Source organism: Barbus barbus, assembly GCF_936440315.1.
Source record: "Barbus barbus genome assembly, chromosome: 44".
NCBI classification, from domain to species: Eukaryota; Metazoa; Chordata; class Actinopteri; order Cypriniformes; family Cyprinidae; genus Barbus; species Barbus barbus.
This window is the reverse complement of record NC_136722.1, coordinates 9,400,071-9,425,705: the sequence shown is the minus strand read 5'-3', so window position 1 is coordinate 9,425,705 and position 25,635 is coordinate 9,400,071. Positions and strand designations below refer to the sequence as shown.

Sequence of the window (25,635 nt, the reverse complement as noted above, 5' to 3'; positions counted from 1 at the left end):
AAAAACAAAATTTTTTAGCCTATCTAAGAGAAAATCAACTATAAAAGATTCTGAGAAAACCTACGGAAGGGGAAAAAAAACATCCTTCCTCCAATGCACACCAGGCTCCTCCAACACAGACACCTGACATCAAACCCGATAAACAATGTTAGCTGATGGGAAAATGCCTCCACCACAAGTCTCAATGGCATTTCTCTGTATAAAAGTGGTTTTTACCAAGAACTGCACTGGTCTGAAGGAAAGTTTTTTTTCTATGAGTGTCAAGAGAGGAGCTGTACACATTTACCAAATGCACAGTTTAGCTGCAGCTAACCTATTAAAAATTACAACTAAGCAGAAGAAAAATACGTAAACAAGAAATTCAACTTTTTATGCTTAATTTTTTTGGAAAAAATCTGAATTTTAATGACAGACATAACATAAAAATAATTGTCAATAATTGTTTATTAAATGCATTAAAGCCAATAAACAATTTTAATGGAAATTATATAATATAATATAATATATAACAGCAATTTTAGGAATAAATTACCCATCTTTACCTACCTGTTTATCTATAAACACACACACACTAAACAGGAATTGTCTGCAATTCTTTCACAGCCTGTCGTAAAGGTATCTGCATAATACAAAAAGACTGAAACACACAAAAAGATTGGGTTGTGTTTACTTTCACCTAGTATAAAAGATAAAAGAGCAGAGCAAAGCAAACAAGAGGAAAAGGGTCAATCTAGGCCATAACAACAGCAGCATACTACCCACGATTCCTGTGCCTCTGGCGGGAAGAGTGATGAGTGTAAGAACACAGACATAAGCATACAGGCGGCTAGATGTAGGTCACAGACATGAGTGTGTATGTGTATGAATGGGTGTTATATAATCTAGCTGCAGACCTAGACAGCATGAGACAAACAGTCACCCCTATATACCTGTCATTACAATAAATATTACAGTCATAAATATGCAGGTGCACAGGAATGTTGAAATCAAAGTATAAAAATAACTAATTGTTTGTTTTTTTTTCCTTGTTTTTGGATTCAACAAGTGATATTGGCAGTGGGTTTATGTATATGGTTAGGATGTGAGGAGTCACAGTACATTTTATTAACCAACATCCACTATTTTAGGTTAAACATAAGGGAAAACTCACAATTTCATTTTTAAAAATGTTATTTCATTTAAGAAAAATAAATCAATCAATCAATACAGTGAAGTGCAATACAATGACCAAAGACAAGACGAAAGAGTTTAATAATAATTATATATAAAAAGGTAATATTCTTGTGATATACTGAGTTCTAAAGCTTTTTGACTATTCCATGCTTTCGTTGTAATGTCTTTGAGTCAGCTTACTTTTATTTACTTTATTAACTACTATATTAATAAATAAATAATTCAAATTAATATTATTATGTAATTAACACTGATAATGGCATGCCATGTAATTCAATTATTAAATATGATTAAGTTTCAACTGATTTACAGCCCTAATAATAATTAAAGGAAAAATATTTTAAATTATCTCTATATTATTTTTAGCTTAACACGGCACACAATGTGACATTAAAATTTCCTGCCAGCTATTCGTGTATGTCTGAACTGGGAACATGGAAGAGAGCAGGAGAGGGTGTATTACAGTGACAGGAGACAGGCTGCTGACAGGTGAAAAGTTGAGACATGAACAGGTAGACAGGTGAACAGGACGACAGAGACAGAGAGTGTCTGGAAGCTGAGACAAAGAGACAATGGGCGTGAGAGATTTGACGAGGAGTGACGCTGGTGAGGTTAAAGTCAGGTGAGCGTCTGAGTTGGGACCGTCTGTGTGCATGAGGGTCTCAAACAGGTACCAGGGACCGTACATGGAAGTTGCTGACAGTAAACCAATGATCAAAAGCACTCTAACCCATACTGACAGAAGCAAGGCTCCCTCGAGCCAGCGCACTCTAACTGATTCAGACATTCACACTTTACAAAAGAGACATGGACACATGGTGAGGGGCCGTGACAGGTTAAAGCCACGCTGAGGATCATGTGGAAGTCAAGGCTTAGCAAAGCTCAGGATTAGAGTTCAAGGTCAGTGGCGTGAATCGATCACCAACCTCACAAAACAACTGCTGAAGTAGTGCAAAATAACAGATTTTGCTTCGGCTTGCTTGCAAAGGTGGCATTTGGTCTAAATTTTTAGGTGTGCAAAAGGGAGCTACAGAGCATATTAACTTTATGGACAATCAAAAACAACAATAAAACTACAGAAAAAGCCCAGAGAAATCTGAATAGCCATGAAAGCCAAATTCACATTATAATATTTTAAAGCTACAATATAATATAAAATGAACAGTCTGTGTAAATATACCAATAAATGAAGCTTCTGAAAACACTGATCCAGCTACACTGTATCTTTAAAAGTTCTGTTTAATAAATTCAGGTCAAGAGTAAAAAAAAAAAAAAAAATGCATTTAGCATAATAATGTGTTAAATCGATCTAAATATAAACATTTTATAAATGCCTTTCAATATTTTACAATATTACTGTTTTTATGTTTTACTGTTAGCCATAGTAAGCATAATAGAGGTTTTTCAAATTCAAAAAAAAAAAAAAAAGCTTGCTGTCCTTAAACTTTTGAACCTAGCAATGACCCACAATACCCTTCTAAACATAGCAATGAACGAGTGAAACACACTCAGAACACTTTAACAACCACAAATCAACATATTGTCAACGTTCCATGGTACAAAAGCATTATGGTGGCAAGTTTTGCATGGGTAACATGGACGGACGGATAGTATAATAATGCTTTTTGTACTAGATTTACTGTGTTTATACTCATCCACTGTTGGAAAGTTACTTAGAATAAATGTGACCTGAATCCAAGTCATGCCAATGATGTACTGCTGCCAAGTGCATCAACCCTAAATCCCACCCAGCACTCCCTCCAGCCATTAGGGGTCATTCCAAGGACGGTCATCTCAAAAATCCAATATGACAATCATATTTCTTAAAAAAAAAAAAAATCTGATAAAAGCTACATTTGATACAAAACATTCATTATCATAAATGCAAAATACATTGAACCTTATTTCATTATTATAAGAACAAACATGATCGAGGTGTATGAATTAGGAACTAATAAGATCCCTTTATAAAAATGAAAATAATACAGTGAAAAGTGGAGAACATTTATCAAGGTTCTAATATCTCCTCATGACAACAGGCTATGTGGGCCAAACTGAGACAAGAGCGAAGATTATATTAACAGTGCATTTGCCTCTCAGCTTCATTCACAGCAGTCCCAAAGGGTGAAGGCGAGCTCCCCGTACGAGCTCTTTCCGACAGAGAGAGACTCTGACCTGGTTGTTTTCTTTTCGAAGCCTCCTACTGGGAGATTGCGTGCAGGAGGAGAGGAGATACGATGGGATTCTGGAGAAGGAGGGGGCAAAGGGGGCCTCGTCTAAGCCCGCTGGGCACTTACGATTCACTACTGCATTGTGATTGGCTGCACGCAAGTTCTCTTGCACTTCACTGTATCCATGGAGTTGAAAAAACCTGGTGCTACCAAAAACAACCCAACAGCCAATCAGAAAGCAAATGGCAAGGCGGAGGGGAGGATGAGGGCACTGGAGCAGTAGTCCGACTTAAGAGCTTGTGTATGAATATATGAATAGCGATGAGGTAATGCACCAAAAATGCACAACTAGTGCAACAGCGACACGCTGATTAATCACGGAATTCTACGAATAACTGACATTCCATTCTTAAGATGCATAAATACATAAGATTGATTGTACAAATTGATGTTAAAAAATACTATACATAATTATTAAACTATTATATAAAATAACTGTTTATGGAATAATATGTAGATAATTGTATAAAATGATGTAATAAATAACCCATATTAAAATTGTCATGAGAGTGATGAATGAATATAACTGTTATGAATTTAAAATAATTGCATATTGAATTGTGAAGAAAATAATTAAATGCAATTAGAATAATATAATATAATATAATATAAGGAGTAGATTTAACAACGCAACCTATAACTATCTGGATGTAAGGCATGCTGGAATTCTGCAGGAGCACTGCAGCATGGGAATCCACGTGCTTCGCCATACTACACTATTGCTGTGGCACCATAGGAAAAAAACAACAACCTCTCCCCTCCCTGATTCCCTCAGTCACGTGGGCACAGCCGTGGAGTGGCTAACCGGCTGCCTCTGGCATCGAGGGGGAGGGGAGCGAGAGAATTAGTGTGTATTTTCATGTGTGCGCTTATTTGAGTGAGTGGATGCAATAATCCAGTTATGTATGTGGTGAAGTATGCATAGAATTGAACCTAATGTGAGAATATTGCCAGAAGAGCGACACTTAATGTAGCAGCCTAGTCTAAAATCTAATTAACAGAGACTTAGCCAATGATTTATGCAATTCAGCCTTTACAATGCATTTATTGACTATCATTTCCCAAACACCAAGCGTGCGCCAGTGATATCTGTTAATGTATACTGAAGAATGAGTAATGTGTGTGTGCATGTGATACATCATGCAGTGTCACTCTTACGCAGCATCACTTACATCCTTGTTTGCAGTTTTAACTTGACCTACATTTCCCGGGGCGTGCCGCCACATCGCATTAGCCAACTATAGTAGCTGAGTTCTGATTTCACCCCAGCCCTTTGAAACCCAGCAAAATGAACAGAAAATGGGGGTGCAGATGCCCTTTATGCACCCCCAAAACTTGCATGACCTGTTTGACCAAACCCATCCTAGCGTTAAATGCGTTAAATAAAAACGAAGGAATCAGAAGGGTGATAAAAGAGGGAAGAGGAAGCGTGCGATTGTTTGTGATTTGTAGCTCCGCCCACACTGGCTACACTGGAGTAAACAGCCGCTTTAACGCCCTCTTTAAACATGTTGTGGCAAAAATCAAAACAAATAGCTGGATAAGCCAATGAGGTTGCGGCGCATTTGTAGGATGTCAGCTATTGGTGCGTCCGGGTTGAGTTTAACTGCAACAAACAACACAGTCAAATGACAACTGTGACATTTGTAGCTTTGATGTCAGCTGCACTGACAAACAGTGGCACGGATTTTTGGTTAATCTCTCCTACAATAGGACCTCTTACTGTACCTCTCACGATCAAAGCCAGAAACCATGGCAACCGAATATCATAAGCCAAAACCTTATCCGAAATATTGGGAGAAGGAATTTTAAGCTGCCCCGTTCCAAATGTTCAAAGTCTGTTTAATCGACAAACATGCATCACTTCCATTTCTGAAGCTGCTGTGATTACAGAGAAGCACCTTTGAAAGATTATCATAAAATCAAGCCTAAAATGAGTTATACCAAAAGAAAACAAACAACAACTAGGAGACAGAACTTAATGCATCCCGCCTCGTAATATCCATGTCCGCTTCGGAAAACGGCAGAATTGGAAAGAATTCATGTGACTTGGTGTCCTCCTTTCACTGTGAAGGTCTTTAAGATCTGAGAATGTCATATGTCAGATTATGACACTTTCACAGCCTGAAGATGAAGTGTGTGTGTGTGTGTGTGTGTGTGTGAAAAATAAAAATGTCTGACCCACTTTTCTAGACACCAATGTCCTTTTGTCATTGGATAACTCACCACAACTAAATAATCAAACATTTTTTGACATTACTTGACATGTTATTACTTGACATTTAAAAAAAAGAGCCAATGCTCATTTCAGTTTCTTTCGTTTTCTTAATTCAGAGTAAGTGTGTGGCAGTCAGGAGAGCTGTTAATGCAGAGTATGAGGGTCACTGTCAAATTAAGATGGGATTTTTGGGGGTATGCATGGCACAAGGTGGATTTGTGCTAAGTTCCTTTTTTAGGCACAGAGCACCCTCTGCTGACAGCATGGAAGGTGTGTGCAGAGGGCCACTCCCTATTCGCTGGGTAAAAAAAATAAAATAAAAATGCAATCAATCAAAATCAATCAATAAAATAAAAGAATAAAATAAAGACTTAATAAAATAAATTAAATTAAATTAAAAAAGGCCCCAGCATCTGTTATCCTAAACAGGACAAATGGTTTGGGGAGCGTAAATAAATAGAATTATAAAACATGGTTTAATTTTTTTTATTTAATACATTTACATTTTTAATGCTTGCAATCAGAGATGCTGAGATAGGCTTCAGCATCCTTGTCAGTCACCCTACAAAGGTGGTAGTGAAAATGGATAATAGAAAAAAAAAAGATAAAAAATAAAACAATAAAATAAAATAAACAGCATTTCTGAAATGTAATGTATATACTGCAATGAATATTTCACATCCAGAAAATACCCAAAATCCCTATTCTTGGAGAGACATAAATGTCATAATGAGGCTAAAAAAGGGTAAAGGAAGGTAAAAAGTTAAAGAACAATCTTTTTTTTATTTATTCAATTTAAATATTACCAATGGGGAAATGATAAAGCGGGTACATTGAGATCAGTAGCAGCTTTACTGAAAGACAGCTTTATAAACTTTATAAGAGACAGTCGATGCAGAATGATTTTGACATTTATACAGCAGGGGAATGACACGTCTGTAAAATGCTTGTGGTATGCATGGGTGGGTGGTAAGTGCAGTGTATAATGACAAAGTAAATGAAAGGGGAGCTAACCCAATGAATATTTAACTAATCCTTCCACTCCCTTCAGCTGCATCAACATGTCTCTTAGAGCAGGCACTGACTGACTCACAAAACACACTGCCATCCTTCTCATACTTAAAAGATGTCTCAGATCTCTAGGCAGTGGCTGTGTCTGTTCTCTCAGCACCACTTTACCTCATCTTGTCTTAAAAGGGCAATTGTAGCCAAAGGTCAATGAAAAAGCAAAACAAGTCCATCCACATTCAAACTGCAATATGTATATTTAGATTTGCTGTTATTTAGTTATCCGCTACAAAAGAACTATTATTATAAAACGTATGCATTTATTTTCATCATAAATTTAGGTGCCTACCAGTCACCATATGGCATTGTTTCTCGCATCTGACTTAACTAATGCCTTCAAGATCCTCAGACAAGCAACATCTATACAGTGATTCAGAGCTGATTCAGTCCAGTCTATCTATTGGAAAATATTTGTTCAGAAATGAATATATGCTATCATGAAACACATTCACAACTTTGACAACGACAATAACTTAGCAAATGGTGCCACCTGCTGTACAAAATAAGCGATCACTAACACAATCCAACATCACAAAAGTATAACATACCAAATATGCATTACATCAACCACTACTGACATTTTCACCTAGAAATACCATGAAAGCCAAAATAAACTAAACCAAACTTAATGTGTTTTGTTTCAGCTGCAATAGACTTTATAAATAGGGTAAACAGAGCACATTTACATAGTAGATTCAATAATAGAAAATTCCCTGCTAGCAAAACCATGAACCATGTCCAGAGAATATTAGTGATTTGAGATGGGATACTTACTATTATTAGAAAGAAAGAAAGAAACCATACAGACAATGTACAGACAAGGACTCAAAACACCTTATTAGCAACCACAGAGATGTAGGCTACCTGGCAAACCACCCACAACACCGTATTTGTAGCAGTTTTCACTGTGTTACTACAACTATCCGCATATTCTAGCTATACTTTTCAATTCCATTCTATACTTTTTGACTAATGAAATAATTCATATCTAAGCTATAAACTATTACATTACCACTTAAAAGTCTGGGTTGAGTAATATTAGATCAGATCTCCATGCTAGGAATATTGAATCCAGTCTCTTCACCAGATCCCACCACGTTACTGATTCCAAATTACACAACAAAAATTGTAGTTAGTAACGTAATCCATTACATTACACACTTTAAGTGATATAATAGACTACTTTTAGATTACTTTTGACCTAAGACGTTTATCACATTAATTTTAAAAGGATAATATTGTACCATATTGACATGAAAATACAAAGACAATGAAAAAATGTTCCATTCGTTGTTATTAAAATCATGAAGTGCATTACGTCAATGTTTCCCAAACTGGCATCTGTAAAGAAACTGCAGGGGGTTTGTGAGTTTAATGAAAAGTGAATAATTATTTAAATCATAAAAAATTTAAAATTCAAATAAATCATTTTAAAACAACAATCAAAATAAAATGACATGCAGGTAAACAAATAGAATATTTTTTTTTTTTAGTAAGCATTAAAACCAATTACCAGTTCTTTGACGCTGGTGACCATTAACCAACGTCAAAGAACTGTGAACTTGCAAATAACGGAATTCCTACTTTATATGAAAAAAATAAAATAAAATCATGATTTTGTGCATTTTAATGTTTGAAAGAAAAAAGCTTTCCTAAGACAAAGACTTGTGTGAATATATAATCATGTAATCAATAAAAAAGTAACTAGTCTTATTTCAAGTATTTTAAAATGTAATATAATATAACATAAGTACTTAATTTTTTAAATCTGATTATGTAACATGTAATTAGTAACTACCCAGCACTGTCTCTAGTAACTAAAAATATTTTATGAAAATTATTTTATTTACATATATTTGTCTGACCAGCACTTATGCTCACCAAGGTTGCATTTACTAAATCAAACAAAATATAATATTTAGAAATGTTCAATTTCAACGTAATTTATTCCTGTATTTAATTCATTCCAGTAGCCATTGCTCTGGTCTTCAGTGTCACACTTATCAATGTAAGAAGGCGTGGCCTAATGGTTAGAGATTTGGACTCGTAACCCAAAGGTTGCGGGTTCGAGTCTCGGGCCGGCAGGGATTGTAGGTGGGGGGAGTGAATGTCCAGCGCTCTCTCCACCCTCAATACCACGACTGAGGTGCCCTTGAGCAACCCCCAACTGCTCCCCGGGCGCCACAGCATAAATGGCTGCCCACTGCTCCGGGTGTGTGTTCACGGTGTGTGTGTGTGTGTGTGTGCACTTTGGGTGGGTTAAATGCACGAATTCCGTGTATGAGTATGGGTCACCATACTTGGCAGTATGTCACATCACTAGTCACTAGAAAACAAACAAACAAAAAGCCCGGTGTGCTGCTTAATTTTTTTTTATTTTTTTTTTTGACTTACATTTTTGGGATTCATTAATTAACAGAAAGTTCAAAAGAACAGTATTTTTTAATTTAAAACAGAAAAGTCAATACTGTTATTTTTTAATCAATGCATCCTCGATGAACAGAATTTCTTTCAAACAACTTTTCCATGACCTTTATTCTGGATTGAAGGAATGCTGGTCAACACATTGGTTTAATTATAACCAGAATTAGTATTCACATAAGAAAGAGGCTTGTTTTTCAGTTTAAATAATTTTTGAAATAACCAGTAATCCAATAACTCATCTCTAGACAAAATGCAGACAGACAGACTGTAACTGTTGTGAAGCTTTGAACAGACAGTCTTACTGATACTTCCAGATAATAATCAGGCATTAATCGTACAGTTATTCTAACAACAAATAGCTCAGAGCAATCATGTAAATCCTATTACAGTGGTGAATCCTCTTGTAGAGGCCGTTTTCAAGATTACCAGACAGTGGCAGCATTGGCTGATATGTAGGGGGTGGGGCTGACACGGTTAAAGATGACCTCAGGCTCCACTGCTAGTCACATATAATCCATCCTCGCTCCGCGAAAGTACAAGGTGTTTTCATTGGCTCCCAGCCACAAGATTTGGAATAATCCAAATGCATCTCCTGTAACGCACAACATCATGACCTGGCATAATGAAACTGCGTGCATGTTGATTTACTTCACGCACTAGTTTTCCTCTTACAGATAGCTGTCAGATGTGAAGGGTGTGTTCACAACCACAGCAATTATGTGTGCCATTGTCAAGGTATCCATGGAAACAAAAGCAAAAATAAATATGAGAGGTTAGGGGCAGGAAATTAAAATAATGAAATTAAAATAAATTGGTGGAAAAAGACGCAAGCAAAAAAAAGTCAGAAGGGTCGTCATGTAAATGACAAGTAATGGAAATTTACATCACAATTAAGCACAACAAGGCCCAAATCACACTGTTAATAAAAATACACTGGGTTATGTTCAGTATTAACTACAGAAACTGAAACAGAAGCTTTAAGCAAAAAGGGCCCTAAAAACCCCCCTTTTTATCAAAGCATTCTAAGCATTCCTGCTCATCCGACTAAAGATGCACACATTCAGTACCCACTGCACGCTCAGAGGAACGAAAAAACAGCTATTTGCTTGGCTTTAAACACCCCTCCATCATGCATATAAATGGGGCCACCTTCTGCAAACTCTGACCCTTTGATTACATAAGACACCATCCTAGAGGAACAGGAAGCTGCATTACTCAAACCCTCTTTATATCCCACAATGCTGTTCACTTCCGTAGTAACCACGTTACACAATCTGGGCTGACATCTCTTCAGGATAAAATGCAACGCAAGATATTTTCTCTTTTTTAATTTAGCTTTAAACATTGTTAAGCTATATTACATACAAATATACATTTTTTAATAGATTTTTATATTTTATATATTATTTTGAATTGAGTTTTTATTTTTGTGTTTTCTGTTTTCATTTTGTCATTTCTAGTAAATATATTTTATTGTTATTTCATACAATTATTTTCATCACTGTTTTAGTTATTTAAGTGCATTATCAAACTAAATGAATGAGAAATGAATGAGACATGAAAATAAGTTTGAGTATATTTATATATTTTATGCTATTTTAGCATAATTTACATACTATTATAGGTTTTTATATTTGTAATTGATTTGTATGCATTATATATTATTATAACGCAGAAAATTTAAATTTTCTGTTTTCATTTAGTCAATTCTAGTAACTGTTTAAATATGTTTTATTATTATTTAATATAATATATTGTTTTTGTTCATTTTTTTATCCCTGTTTTAGTTATTTTAGAATCAGAATCAGAATGAGAATGAGCTTTATTGGCCAAGTATGTTTACACATACAAGGAATTTGTTGTAGTGACAGAAGCTCCACAGTGCAACAGAAAGACAGCAACAGGACAGGACACAAGATAATAAAAGAATAACAACAATTAACCAAAAGGCAATGTACAAAGCAGCAGAAAAACAGTATATAATATAGACAACTATGTATGTACAGGTCAAGTATGTGCAAATTAGAAATGAGAAAATAAAGATAAAATAAGTGAGTGTGGTGAATGGATAAAATATTATAGTTGTGTGTTCCACGTTTATTGTTGAGTGTTCATGAGATGGATTGCCTGAGGGAAGAAACTGTTTCTGTTTCTGGTCGTTCTGGTGCTCAGAGCTCTGTAGCGTCGACCAGACAGTAACAGTTCAAAGAGGGAGCGTGCTGGGTGTGAGGGGTCCAGAGTGATTTTACCAGCCCTTTTGCTCACTCTGGATAAGTACAGTTCTTGGAGAGTGGAGAGGGTTGTACCAATGATACGCTCAGCAGTCCAGACTACCCTCCGTCTTCTGAGGTCAGATTTGGTAGCTGAGCTGAACCAGACAGTTATAGAAGTGCAGAGGATGGATTCAATGATAGCAGAGTATAACTGTTTAAGCAGCTCCTGTGGCAGGTTGAACTTCCTCAGCTGGCGAAGAAAGTACAACCTCTGCTGGGCCTTCCTGACAATGGAGTCAATGTGAATATCCCACTTCAGGTCCTGGGAGATGGTGGTTCCCAGGAATCTGAATGACTCCACTGCAGTCACAGTGCTGTTCATTATGGTGACTGGGAGGAGAGCAGGGGGGTTTCTCCTGAAGTCCACTATCATCTCGACAGTTTTGAGCGTGTTAAGCTCCAGGTTGTTAAGACTGCACCAGACAGCCAGCTCCTTAACCTCCTGTCTGTAAGCAGACTCGTCACCATCCTGGATGAGGCCGATCAGTGTGGTGTCGTCTGCAAACTTCAGGAGCTTGACAGAGGGGTCTTTAGAGGTGCAGTCGTTGGTGTAGAGGGAGAAGAGCAGTGGGGAGAGTACGCAGCCCTGAGGAGCTCCAGTGATTTTAGTACATTATCAAACTAAATGAATGAGAAATGTTGCTTTGGCAACTAAATTAAAATAAGTTTGAATATTTTTATATATTTTATTTTATTTTATTTCAGTCAACGTTTATATGACTTTAAGTATTGGCAATGTTTCCTATTATGGTTTTAGTTAACTATAATAACCCTGGCTTGAAACAACTGTGACAGAACTTGAGAACTACTCATGTCATCAACTGCTGGGAAAACAGCACTACTTTCTCAGATGCATCTCAGACTATAAAGTTGAGGATGATCAATTATAAGTGTACAAACTCTTCAAACAACAACAAAAAAAAATACTGCATCAAGTAAATCATAAAACAATAAACAAACTAAATTGTTTTACGCTTGTGTCTGAGGCTTAAACGAAAGAATTCAAAGCTTATCTCATCGTTCAAACCAATCACAAATGCTAAGATGGATGATAAACACCTGCAACACATCAACATCCACAAGGGCAGGAAGACTCCACATACCAGAAAACACAGAACCATGAATGCCCCACACCCCAATCCAGCAGCTCAGAGCAGAATCACACAACAGCTTGAGCTCAACAGCACACCCTGCACTGACAAAAGAGAATCATTGCTAAGATATCAGGGGAATGCAAAAAAAAAAGGAAGTGTTTTGGACAACTGGACTACAGTGACATTCTGATGTGAAAGTTTTGGAAGACTGCAATTCATTCACTGAATGCATTTTTAAGGGGGGAAAGGGAAAGGGAAGTGGTGTGTGGCCAAGTATGGTGACCCATACTCGGAATTTGTGCTCTGCATTTAACCCATCCAAGTGCACACACACAGTGGTGAACATACACCCGGAGCAGTGGACAGCCATTGCTGCGGCGCCTGGGGAGCAGTTGGTGGTTCGGTCCCTTGCTCAAGGGTCTCACCTCAGTCGTGGTATTGAGGGTGTTGGTTATTCACTCCACACCTACAATCCCTGCCGGACCTGAGACTCGAACCCACGACCTTCGGGTTACAAGTCCAAATCTCTATCCACTAGGCCACGACTGCCCCCACAATAAAAACTTCAAAATGTAATTCTGCAAATAGACACTTTTCATTCATTTTCACATTTTATTTTAATCATGACGGCCATAGTCGATTGTTTCATTGTGGAGGGGCAATTTTTACCCCTTTATCTTGAATTTGTGGGGCATTTTTCTTTATTTTGGTGGCATTTTTTCTACAAGCCCACATTAATTTCAAACCCTGGTAAGTATACTTAGTGTAATTAGGGATGCGCAATATTATCGGACCAATATCGGAATCGGCCCAATATGAAAAGTTATGCCAATATGTCTTGCCGATAAGAGGAATACAATTAACTCATATGTGCTCAGGGTCTGCTAGCGATTAGATAATGTCAGCAGTGCGATTAGATCATGTAAGTGTTCTGGCTCATTCTTGAAGCAAAGTTTTGCCTGAATGGTGATTGGATTCACTGTTTTGGATTGCTGCATTTAAACTGAGACTGCACATACAGAATGAAGCGTTCGGTGTATGATAGAGGAAACACTAATAGCACGTGCAGCGGCAGCATCTCCCGGGTCCTAACACCAGCTCAGTAAGGAGTACGCTGTTGGCCTACTTCTAATAAAATGAAAGCAAAATACACAAATAATATTTAGACTGTTTCTGATTACATAAAGCAGTAATTGATGCCATAAAATCATGAGTATGTTTTGATTTAAAAAGTCAGAAGCTAATGCTTACATGAGAAAAAAACACAAAAAAACAAACAAACATGGCACTTAATTTTATATACTGATTTATTCATTAATGTGTAATATGTTATATTTTTTAAACAAATTATGAGCTACAAAAGCTTTTCAGAATTTTTACTACTCTTTTGCTTTTAGACCATTTAAAAATGTTAAATCATAAAATAAAATGTTAAGGTTACCACTGCATCTTTCTGATAAAAAAACAAAAACAAATGCAGTAATTAATATATAGTTTATTCATAGTTATTTTCAAATCTTCAATGTACTGTCATTATAAAATAACTTTATTATTGTTTATTTAATTCTAACAAACAAGTTCTTGTTAAAAACTAACCAAAATGAAAAATAATTATATATCGGCATCGGCTATCGGCAAAATTTGTTGAAATTGATCGGCATATTGGATATCGGCAAAAATCCAATATTGTGCATCCCTAAATGTAATAAAAGATTTCTATTTCATCAAAGAATCCTGAAGAAAAAGAAAGTTTCATGGTTTTCACAAAAATAGTAAGCAGCACAAAAATATTGATAAGAAATGTTTCTTGAGCTCCGAATCAGCTTTGGCATGACAAGAATAAATGACATGTTAAAACATTAAATTAGAAAAAAAGTTGTATTAATAATAATAAATGGTTATACTATTTTACAATATTACCGTTTTACTGTTACTTTGTGAACATTAGATAATTCTTACCAAACCCAAATAATATCTGAATGGTAGTGTATATAATAATTTCCAAAAATGAAATCTTATTGAAATCTTTTCCAAAATCCACAGGGGAAAAATTAATAACGATTTTCATGATATGACCTATTTAAATGAGTTCTGGTAACATAGTTACATGTTCAATTGAAGAAGAGCAAGTGACTTCTTAGGCTAACTGCCCTTGAAAAATGATAATTAATACACAAGCCTTAATAAAACAATGACTTCACAACAGTTCAGATACAGTAAAACAACTGCACAGTAGCTGTAATAGAGCTGTGATTGTGTGTGGAGATGCTTACCAGCAGAAAAACAGAGGAGATGACAGAAGGGAGGCCTATCCAGGCACTCACCAAGGTCGCAATCCTACAGAAATACTAACAATCTGAAAAGAGAGAAGAGAAAGAGTTTATTATAACAACTCAAAATAAGAAATTGTAAAATGTGATATCACTGATTGTGTGTGCTTTTAAACAGCATTTCCCCATTTCAATTCTTCTACAAGTTTCTTTTAAAGTCTTTCTCCCCATAATTTCACAATTCAAATTCCAGAAATAAGCTTTAACACACTAAAGCCTTCAAGACTAATGCATTCTCACAACGTAATCACTCAGTGCATGTTAAGTTCCTAAATTCAAACTTGCTTCAGACTTCCTTTGGTTTCATGTGGGCCTGTTATACCATACTGCACACTAACCTGAGTCCATTACCACAGAAACAAACAGTGTGTTGTCTTGTGTCAAAGTCATCAAAACACTACTGTGCACAGCTTTGGCCAAATGGTTGCAGTGCACCAATCCATCATAAAACTATTACAAGGGGATGTGCTAGAGTTGTGGTTATGTTCTTAATATTCAAGATGACTTTTGCCCCCTCTTCATCTAATGCCTGTAGGCTGTAAAACTGCCCCGGTGGTAAAGTGTGGGGAGGTGCTCTGGCCACTTCCTCTTGTGCAACACTTCCTCCCATTCACAGCAGACTTCAGCTTTCCATTGTGCTTGCTGGCTTCACCCTCACCTCATGTCAGTATAAACCATTTAGAGCTGTTTTTTTACAACCCATAACCCTACTAAACGTCGGTGCATAACACGTTTGCATTGTTTGTGCTATGAACATGAATGATGCCTCAAATCATGAAGCTCGTTTAGCAGAGTTTTTTTTATTACCTTTATTTTATTTGATTTTGGCATGGCAGATGGCAAAACTAGTGAGGAAAAAACAACAACATACCAAACACCAAGAAAAAAAAAAACTAGGGATGTCCCCGACTAAAGATTTTTCTAGTCGACTAGTAGTCATTCGTTTAAGTCATTAGTCGACTAATCGCAGATTCATATTAATTTAATTATGATAGGTATGTCTCTCATGTCTGTGAGGCAAGTAGCCCAGACTTTTGAGTTAATAGAGTCTGAGACGGCAGTTTTTCTTTCTTTTAAAAAAGCACAATGTTTTGTTAATATTGTGAGTATGAACAAATAAAGGTAGTCCCATTACAGTTTCTAATTATTTAGGCCTATTACTCTTATCTGTATGAGTGAAATTGATTAAATATTTTAAGCGGTTTCTGCTATTCTCAGTAAAACTAAAAATTCCTCCATGTCATGAAGTAAGCTCCACCAAGAAGACTTTAACAACCATCCAAAACACCAAGCAACACATTAAAACCCATCTAAAAACTATCCAGAAAACCCTAACAACCACTTAGCTTTAGTTTACTTATTGTTTTCGTTTTGAAAAGCTTATCTTTGCTGTTCACCTCACGTTACGCTATGGAGGCTTTCCTTAATTTTTTAATATTGTTATTATTAGATTCCTCAGTGTTTGCTAAACATTCTGTAATTTATTAGTCGGTATATAATACAGCATGTGATGTGTCCTATGCCTCGTCTTATTCGTTTTTGGTGATAAATGTTGTGTAAGCTAGTTTGTCATTGTAACCTACTGTTTTATTGTTGTTGTGCTTTTTAATTAAGAATAACAATGAATCCATCTTTTGTTTCAGTCTTAAAAAGTTAAAGGTGTATAGATACAAGCAAAACAGAATGATCTTTTCTTGTAAAACATGACACCAAGATTGCGAATTTGAAAGTGAAAGTAAAAAAAGGAATTCATGTTCACAATATTTAAATCACAAATAATACTGATGAAAAAGAACGGGTTGAATGTTGAACACTTTCATTAACATATAACTATAAACTATGATAAAAGTTCATCAGCATGCATTGATTAATCAAATGCTGTATCAAATAAATCAATACATAAATAATTGCGACCAAATGATGTCCTTGTGCGACCAATTGAGAAAGTTAGTAGCACAAGTGCGACCAGTGGGGAGAATGAGTCTAGAGCCCTGATACACCGTGTTAGCAACTAAATAACAATGCACTTGCATGAAAATGTGGTTCACATTCAGATCCTCTTAAAGCATTTTTGGAACTAAATAACTAACTAATAACATTCAGTTACATAAGTGGTTCATGAATGTCTGCATTCTAAAGCAGATGTCTGAATTACTTCTCAAAATCTCTAAAAGTACAAATTTAAGAAATTAAGTAACTTCCTAATTATCCTTAGTTCCTCTTGCAAGCTTTTATTAATTTTATTCATAAATGTAATGCAATATAAAATGGCAATTCAGTTTTAGTTCAGCAGGACACTAAAGTCAACCCAATGCTAAATTAATCAAAACTTGCTCCATGCCGTATTCATTCACATCTTAAGTGAAGTGAGTGAAGTGACATACTGCCATGGTGACCCATACTCGGAATTCGTGCTCTGCATTTAACCCATCCAACGTGCACACACACAGCAGTGAACACACGCACACACCGTGAACACACACCCGGAGCAGTGGGCAGCCATTTATGCTGCGGCCCGGGGAGCAGTTGGGGGTTCGGTGCCTTGCTCAAGGGCACCTCAGTCGTGGTATTGAGGGTGGAGAGAGCGCTGGACATTCACTCCCCCCACCTACAATCCCTGCCGGCCGGAGACTCGAACCCGCAACCTTTGGATTACGAGTCCGACTCTCTAACCATTAAGCCACGACTTCCCCACATGGGATAGTTTACCCAAAAATAATAATTCTGTCATCATTTACTCACCCTCATGCCATTCCAAATAAGACTTTTGTTCCTCTTTGTAACAAAAAAATATATATTTTTTTTATGAAACCTAGGAGATTTCTGTCCCTTTATTCATGCAGGAAAAAAATATACAGATTTGACTTAAAAGGTGAGTGATTACTGACAGAACATTCATTGGTGAGTAAACTTTCCCTAAATCTGAATCAATTCTGAGCAGTGTGGGGAAAAAAAGAAAAATAACAGGATAGACTCGGGGCTTTCTAAAAATGTTTGACAAACTAGCAAACTGCAAATTCCTGACTGTGTAATGTTACTCTTTGTAAACTACACTTAGCTTGACAGATTTATGTCAGAAGGTCAGATAACAAAGGCAGTTAAAACTTGAATAAGTGTCATTTCCTTAAGAGATGACATCATTTCATCCCTCAAACATATCTAAGGTGACTTCAAAGCTGCGACTGATATTGCAAAAATGGCCATTTGCTTATTTCACAATCTTAAATCAATCTAACAATAATACTCAACAGCAGACCTGATGAAATGCAGAATATTGCTCAATTTATATCCAACATTGAGAAAACACAACAGCGAGCAGATCCAAACATGAAAGAAAGAGAGTATGCCTAACCAACCATGCTGTATGACACGACGGCAGATTGGTCCAGAGGCCAAACAAACTATTTAATGAAATGGAACTCAGTTCAGATAAGATACAGTTTCAGATTTGCTGGCATTGCTATGATGCTTTATATTTTGCCAACAAACCATCATTACAGAACATAACATGATTCTATCACATGCAGACAGAGAGATGGATATCTTCACAGCAGCAGAGGATGTTTTTATCTAATAGTTCCAAATCTGGTATCTACAGACTACACATACGACTTTCTCTGCTACAATCACTACAGTGCAACCAACAGAACACTGTTCAGCCCATTCGATTATACAGATCATTCATTTAGTCCTGCATTAAACAAAAAAACATTAAACAAATCTAATTACAGTTTTTCTGATAAAATACATAAAGTGCTTGTGATTTAAAACAATTAAAAAAAACAGGTTTTGTTGGTAGGGCTGCACTATTTAGCCCAAATTTTGTGATTATATATCAATATGGCTATGATAATAATAATAATAATATTTTTTTTTATTATTAGTAGTAGTAGCAGCAGTATTAATTAAATATTAATAAATAAAAAAATATTACTGTAATATTTTACTATAATGAACAAATATATATATACATGCATACATGAAATTACTATCATTATTTTATATTACAGCTGTAAAATTACAATACTGTGTCTGGATGTCTGTCTTAATTTCTTCATTTTTAAACGATAAACCATCAAACTTTTATTTCAAGGGAAATACACAGTGGGCCCTTAAAGCTTCTCTTCTGTTGATAAGAGCTTCTCAATACAAGTATAGGAGGACGGTTGTTGTATGTTGTATTCCCAAATGCATGTTAAAGTGACAAACTCAGAGCACATGCAGAGATGGAGTTTGTGTGGAACGGATTTACTAAACCGAGCCGCTCTAAAATGTTGTGAACACTGGCAGATAATAAGCTGCTCACATGTAAGAATACAGTGCCATGCTTTACTCTGAAACACACAGCGCCTATGGTTTTATTTTGATTAGTTGTGTAGCCTTAGTAAAATGCTTCAAAAATCAGAATGTAGATGAACAGCACATAGGCTAATTCACATGCATGGATCACTTTGTCGGAAAGCCCATGAGGCTTATCTTATAGACATTATCTTTTTAACAAAAATGCCAAGTTGGCACATTGGGTGTGCTGGTTAAGTTTAATGGGCCTGTGCTGTCGGAAACAGTCTAACAGTCTTTCAAATCCTAACAAAAACATTAACCCGCGGTTTCACAGACAAGGCTTAAGCTAGTCCCAGACTAAAATGCATGTTTGAGCTTTCTCAACTGAAAATATCTTGCTCTGACATATCTTAAAATATGTCAGTGTTATTGTTCTCTGTCAAGATGCACACCTTAATGTTTTCTTCTAAGGCATTTTTGTAAAAGTTACTTAAATATCTTAATTTAACTAAGGCCTAGTCCTGGCTTAAGCTAAGCCCCGCTTGTGAAACCAGGCCATTAATGTTGTTAAACATTAACCTTGCCTTCATGCTTCCATACTCCGAGGTGAGGAAATGGTCTTCTAAATATTAGGGGTGCTCCGATCAGGATTTTTGAGGATTTCAGAGATACACTCGGTGCGGAAACGATCGCTGCATTGCTGCAGACGCACCGCTCCTGGAACACACTACCGGACCGCAACCGCGTGCAGTGTTACTCTGATCCGTTAACATGAACATGGAAAAATACGCACCATACAAACAGCAAACAGAGTTATGTGAACCTGGCATTATGTGTGTGTGCTGCGAGTGCGCATGAGCGCACGGTCTCCAGGGGAGAGTGCCAGCACTGAATGGTTAAACACTAGCAAGAATTAACAAGAAAAGCAATTTATAAACTTTAGTAACGATGCGAAACTGCCTCTATTGTGCAAGTGACAATTCCTGTGACAACTATGCAGCGTGCAGATCGCTTATAGTGCAGACGCAATGTTATTTGAAGCCATTTGCACATTTTGAGAGGGAAAGCGCGCGCGGTGATTCACACAGGCTTTTTATGAAATTATGCCTCACAGAAAGTTTCAAATGACTTTATATGTTATTTAATGAATAAATATGAGTTGTACCTCACCTTCAGCATTATAATTATTTTACCCGCGCCGGACAGAGACTGCCAAACCTCTCACAGCAAGCTAGAGATTATTTTTTTGAGATTGGCCTTTTTAGAGACCGCTGATCAAACATCCCAAAGCGATTATCGGCCGATAGTGATCGGTTCCCAATCAATCGGAGCACCCCTACTGTGCTGTGGCATATAAATTGACTCAGGTTTGTTGTCGAGATCTAGTTCATTTTATCTAATCCAGCTGGTAGGATCTTAAAAAGATTAAAAAAAGATGCCTCATGAACTATTCAGCAAATGCATTGTGAACAAAATTGCACTGAAAAGGCTGCATTTAGGCGGCAAGAAGCTGTAGACACACGTATGAACGCTCAACTGAGTTTAACAAGCCTGTTGATGTTCAGTGGCCTAAATTGTAAAAGATAAGCCAGGCATCCAGCACAATCCAAATATTATCCAACATCTGTTCAGAATTCCTAACAATGTTGATGTAGAACAGCAGCAAACTCCAGCGCTGCAGTCACTGCAATTAGCAGAGCAGTGGGAAATGCTAAAGTGCAATCGGACTCAGCTGCTATTGTGTCGATGCTGTGAGAGCATGCTGTACTCTGCAGGGGAAATGGAGCTGTGCTTTGCACACATTAGACTGAAAATCATCATTGGACTGCCAGAGGCATAATGCAGATTATGCTTTGTAAGCTTTGCATGGACCATCTTTTCTCTTGCATGTTGACTACACTACATTCATACATGTATAGTGCAGTACATGCACGTACTGTACACACATATTCTGAAGCCAAATAAACAGATTAAGTGTTATTATTTGTAGTATTGTATTTATGTTCTACATAGAAAATTTAGACCAAAAAGACACCTGAAAGACAACACAAAATGCTCCAAGTCTTATATATAATATATATACACAATGCTGCTTGAAAGTTTGTGAACCCCTTACAGAATCTGTGAAAATATGAGTAATTTTAACAAAATAAGAGAGATCATACAAAATTCATGTTATTTTTTTATTTAGTACTGTCCTGAGTAAGATATTTTACATAAAAGATGTTTACATTTAGTCCACAAGACAAAAAAATAGTTGAAATTATTAAAATAACTGGTTCTTAATACTGTGTGTGGTTACTTGGCTGATCCACAACTGTTTTTTGTTTTGTGATGGTTGTTCATGAGTCTTTTATGTAAAAGAGATTACTCAGGACGGTACTAAATAAAAAATAACATGCATTTTGTATGATCTCTCTTATTTTGTTAAAATGACATTTTCACAGATTCTGCAAGGGGGTTCACAAAATTTCAAGCAGCACTGTATAATTATATAAGTGGAGTGACATATGGCCAAGTATGGTGACCCATACTCGGAATTTGTGCTCTTCAATTAACCCATCCAAAATGCACACACACAGCAGTGAACACACACACCGTGAACACACACCCGGAGCAGTGGGCAGCCATTTATGCTGCGGCGCCCGGGGAGCAGTTAAGATAAGATAAGATAAGATAAACTTTATTGTCCCGAAGGAAATTTGAGTTGGACACATACAATGCGATATCTGCTGTTTTACACAAATAACATACTACGTACATTTAATACCTACAGCAATCCCTCTCTGCCCTCCCCACGATATATAGTGAACCACTAAACTGCACCCGACCTATTGTGCAACACACCTATAATCATCTCAAGTTCATGAACCTATAATCATCATGTTTTTCATCCATAAAGGAAAAAAAAAATTACAATTTTAACCTCTAGCTAACTTATCATTTAATGCTTTAATAGACAGTGGAACAAAAGAGTTCTTAAAACGGTTAAGCCTACACTTATGAACTCTGAAACGCCTTCCCGAGGGAAGAAGTTGGTACTCAGAGTGAAGGACATGAGTGGGATCTGAAATAATTTTTTGAGCCAATATAGAAACTGTTTCTTCAAAAAGAGCCTGAAGTGTGGGATACTGCTTAACTCCCATAATTTTCATGGCTCTCTGTATTAGCCACATAATCTTAACGCCAAAGACCCTCAACCTGCGAAGAAAATGCAATCGCTGTTGGACCCTAATGCAGACATTTTCAACCTGGACACTCCATGTCAGTTTATTATCAATGTGAATGCCCAGATATCTGCAAGAGTCCACCTGGGCTATATTCTGACCATTAATGACCACTGGTAAGTGGTCACCAATGGATTTGGGGTCAAACATCATCTCCACTGTTTTTTTTTTGTATTAATACTAAGAAAAAGTTGTGGGTTCGGTGCCTTGCTCAAGGGCACCTCAGTCGTGGTATTGAGGATGGAGAGAGAGCGCTGTACATTCACTCCCCCCACCTACAATCCCTGCCGGCCCAAGACTCAAACTCGCAACCTTTGGGTTACGAGTCCAGTTCTCTAACCGTTAGGCCACGACTTCTTGTATATAATATACAATGCTAATAAATCAAACTAACAATGGACAATTCTTACTTTTAAATGTTAATACATAAATACTGTAACCTAATGTTCAGTGCGCCAGTAGTTCACTTTTGCATTTCAACAGACAAAAACACAAAGAATTATATCAAATTGCCCATTTTTTGGCAAGTGACCTAGTCTTAAATGAGTTAAAAAGTTCTAAATGACAACAAAGAGTTGGGTGGAAATCAGATGTGTGTCAAATCCATGTCATGTGCATCAGGTTTTAAAAAGACAGCACTACTTTTAAAGTGAAACCTGTTGAGATCTGTGTCATGTCATCAATTAAAGAAAAGCAAAAAGAAATCACTCACTGCTATTCCCTGATTAACTTTTTGTCCCTGATTCACTTTAGAATAAAGATTATTCTATATTCAATTTATAGTTTTTGCATATACAGTGCCCTCCAAAAGTACTGGAACAGTAAAGACAAAATTGCTTTGTTGGCTGTGGAGTCAAGACATTTACAAATATGATATCAAAGATGAATATGAGACAAAACTACAGAATGTCACATTTTATTATTGGGTGATTCAACACATAGATGTTTTACCAGCTAAGACGTTCAGCACTTTTAGAGTTTCATCCCCATATCTGATGTGAGCATAAGTATTGGAACAGTTGCCTCACAGGTCTTTCTAAGTGATCAGCTGTGTCCTGTTGCATTGCATTCCATTACTTCCTCATTCTGAATCTTGCATTCGATGATGACACACACAAACCAGGTGAAGACGAGGGAGCTGACTTTGAGAGAAAAGCAAGCAATTTGGATGCTAAAAGAAAAGAGGAAGTCAGTTAGAGCTCTAGCAAAAACAAAGGGCATGGAGAAATCAAGAGTTTGGAAACCACCAGCGACACCAGCAACCAACAACGACCTGATCGGCTGAGAAAACAACAGTAGTTGATGACAGACAAACCATAAAAGCTGTGAAAATGAACCCTAAAAGACGTGTCTGTAAAATCACCAACAACTTCCAGAAAGCTGGGGTGATGCTCTGACAATCTACTGTCCTCAGGAGACTTTGACACAGAATTACAGATGCTACACAGCAAGATGCAAACCTCTGACCAGCACCAAAAATAGAAAGGCAAGATTAGAGTAGGGCTGCAGCTATCGATTCTTTTTGTAATCGATTAATCTAGCACTTAATCGATCGATTAATCGAGTAATCGGATAAAAACTTTTTTGTTTGTTTTTAAACAACCAAAACAAATAATGCATAACGAAAATGATGTGGCTGTAAAATGATCAAGCATTTGGCTTTTATTTCTCAAAAAAAAAAAAATTATTTATTCAAACTTCAACATTTGAACAGTGCATGACTGAGCTGGGCGAACAAAGCTGTCCATACTCCGTTGTGAAGTGCTGAGAGGGGGAAAAGGGGAAAAGCAATTTAGCTTATTAAAATGCACAACAGGTTTCCCCATACACAAAAGAAATATGTTTGAAATATGTTTTCACAATATATCTGAAATATTTGCATTGTTGTTCACTTATATTTATCATTTTGAAATATATTCTGAAATATAACTAAAATATATTTATTGGGCCAATTTCGAATATTTGCATATATTCCAAAAAATATATTTCAGATATATTGTGAAAACATATTTCAAATATATTTATTTTGTGTATGGGCCATGCTGTAATCTAGCCCTGAAAGTATATAGTATGTTTCATCGTAAAAGCCATTCACAACTTTTTTGACAGTAAATTATTTCCATTGGTTAGTTGCCTTATACCACAGCTGTTAAATAATGTACGTTTATTATGTAAGGGATAAACCATGACGGCCAGTGCAATTCTATGAAAATATACCACACCTCCACGGCACGTCGTGACCGCATCACACATCACAACGTCGTGCGGTATATTTTCATTAAATTGCAGAGCCGTTGTGGTTCATCCCTTACATAATTAACGTACATTATTTAACAGCCTTCCTCTCGACTAGCAATCACATTGATTTAACGCTACATTGAATTTATTACCTTGTCTCGGGTGACGGTCCTCGGGTCTTTGAGTAGAGTGGATGCTTTCTGTTTAGATGCTGTAGCATGGACGACGTGCTGTTGTGGTATGCTAGCTCGATCTTGCAATATATACACACCACGGCGTTCTCTTTACTTTTCAATTTGAAATGATCCCAAACCTTGGACATTTTCTGTCGTTTTCTCTTGTTTGAGTTTCCTCTTTGCTCATTGTTACCGCTCCCATCTTCCATTTTGCTGCCCGCACTCTCAAATCAAAACACCGCTAACGACTTGCGTCTCCTTCCGCTTTTTGGGTGAAGTAAGCGCGTTGTGTCATACAAAAAATAGTAATTGCGAAAGAACGTGATGTGAGCTTTAAAATTATTTAAAAGAGGCTTCGAGGCAGAGGAATTTGCCTCGATAATTTTTTGTAATCGAGTTACTCGAGTTACTCGAGGAATCGTTGCAGCCCTAGATTAGAATTTGCAAAAAAGCTCAAAGGTGAGCCAGAAGAGTTTTGGAACTGTGTTTATGGACCAATGAGACAAAGATGAACCTTTATCTAAGTGATGGGAAAGCAAAAATGTGGAGAAAAAAGGGAACTGCAAATGATCCCAAGCATACAGCCTCATCTGTAAAGCATGGTGGAGGTGGTGTCATGGCATGGGCATGCATGGCTGCCTCTGGAACAGGCCCTCTCAACTTTACTGATGACTTAACGTATGATGACAGTAGCAGAATGAATTTGGAAGGGTACAGAACCATCTTGCCTACCAATATTCAAGAAAATGCCACCAGATTCATTGGGAAGTGCTTCATCTTGCATCAGAACAATGACCCAAAACACCCTGCCAGTTCAGTCAAGGAATTTATAAGGGCAAAGAAATGGAAAGTTTTAGATTGCCCAAGTCAATCTCCAGATTTAAATCTGATTGAACATGAAA

General features: G+C 36.7%; 1 protein-coding gene across 6 annotated transcripts in view; it reads right to left on the bottom strand.

Annotated features, from left to right (window-relative positions):
* LOC306863622 (CYFIP-related Rac1 interactor B-like) overlaps positions 1-25,635 on the bottom strand; it is a 67,337-nt gene that overhangs the window by 28,053 nt on the left and 13,649 nt on the right. For 2 of the 6 annotated variants that reach the window (XM_079407075.1, XM_079407078.1), the window contains exons 2-3: positions 14,755-14,837; positions 547-637 (exon numbers count right to left, since the gene is read on the bottom strand). The exons of 1 other annotated variant lie outside the window; for it this stretch is intronic. The gene's annotated coding sequence lies outside the window, so the exon portion shown is untranslated. Of the gene's footprint in view, positions 1-546; positions 638-9,540; positions 9,707-14,754; positions 14,838-25,635 lie in introns of all 6 variants that reach the window. 3 more of the 6 variants (XM_079407073.1, XM_079407074.1, XM_079407077.1) reach the window with 2 other exon arrangements.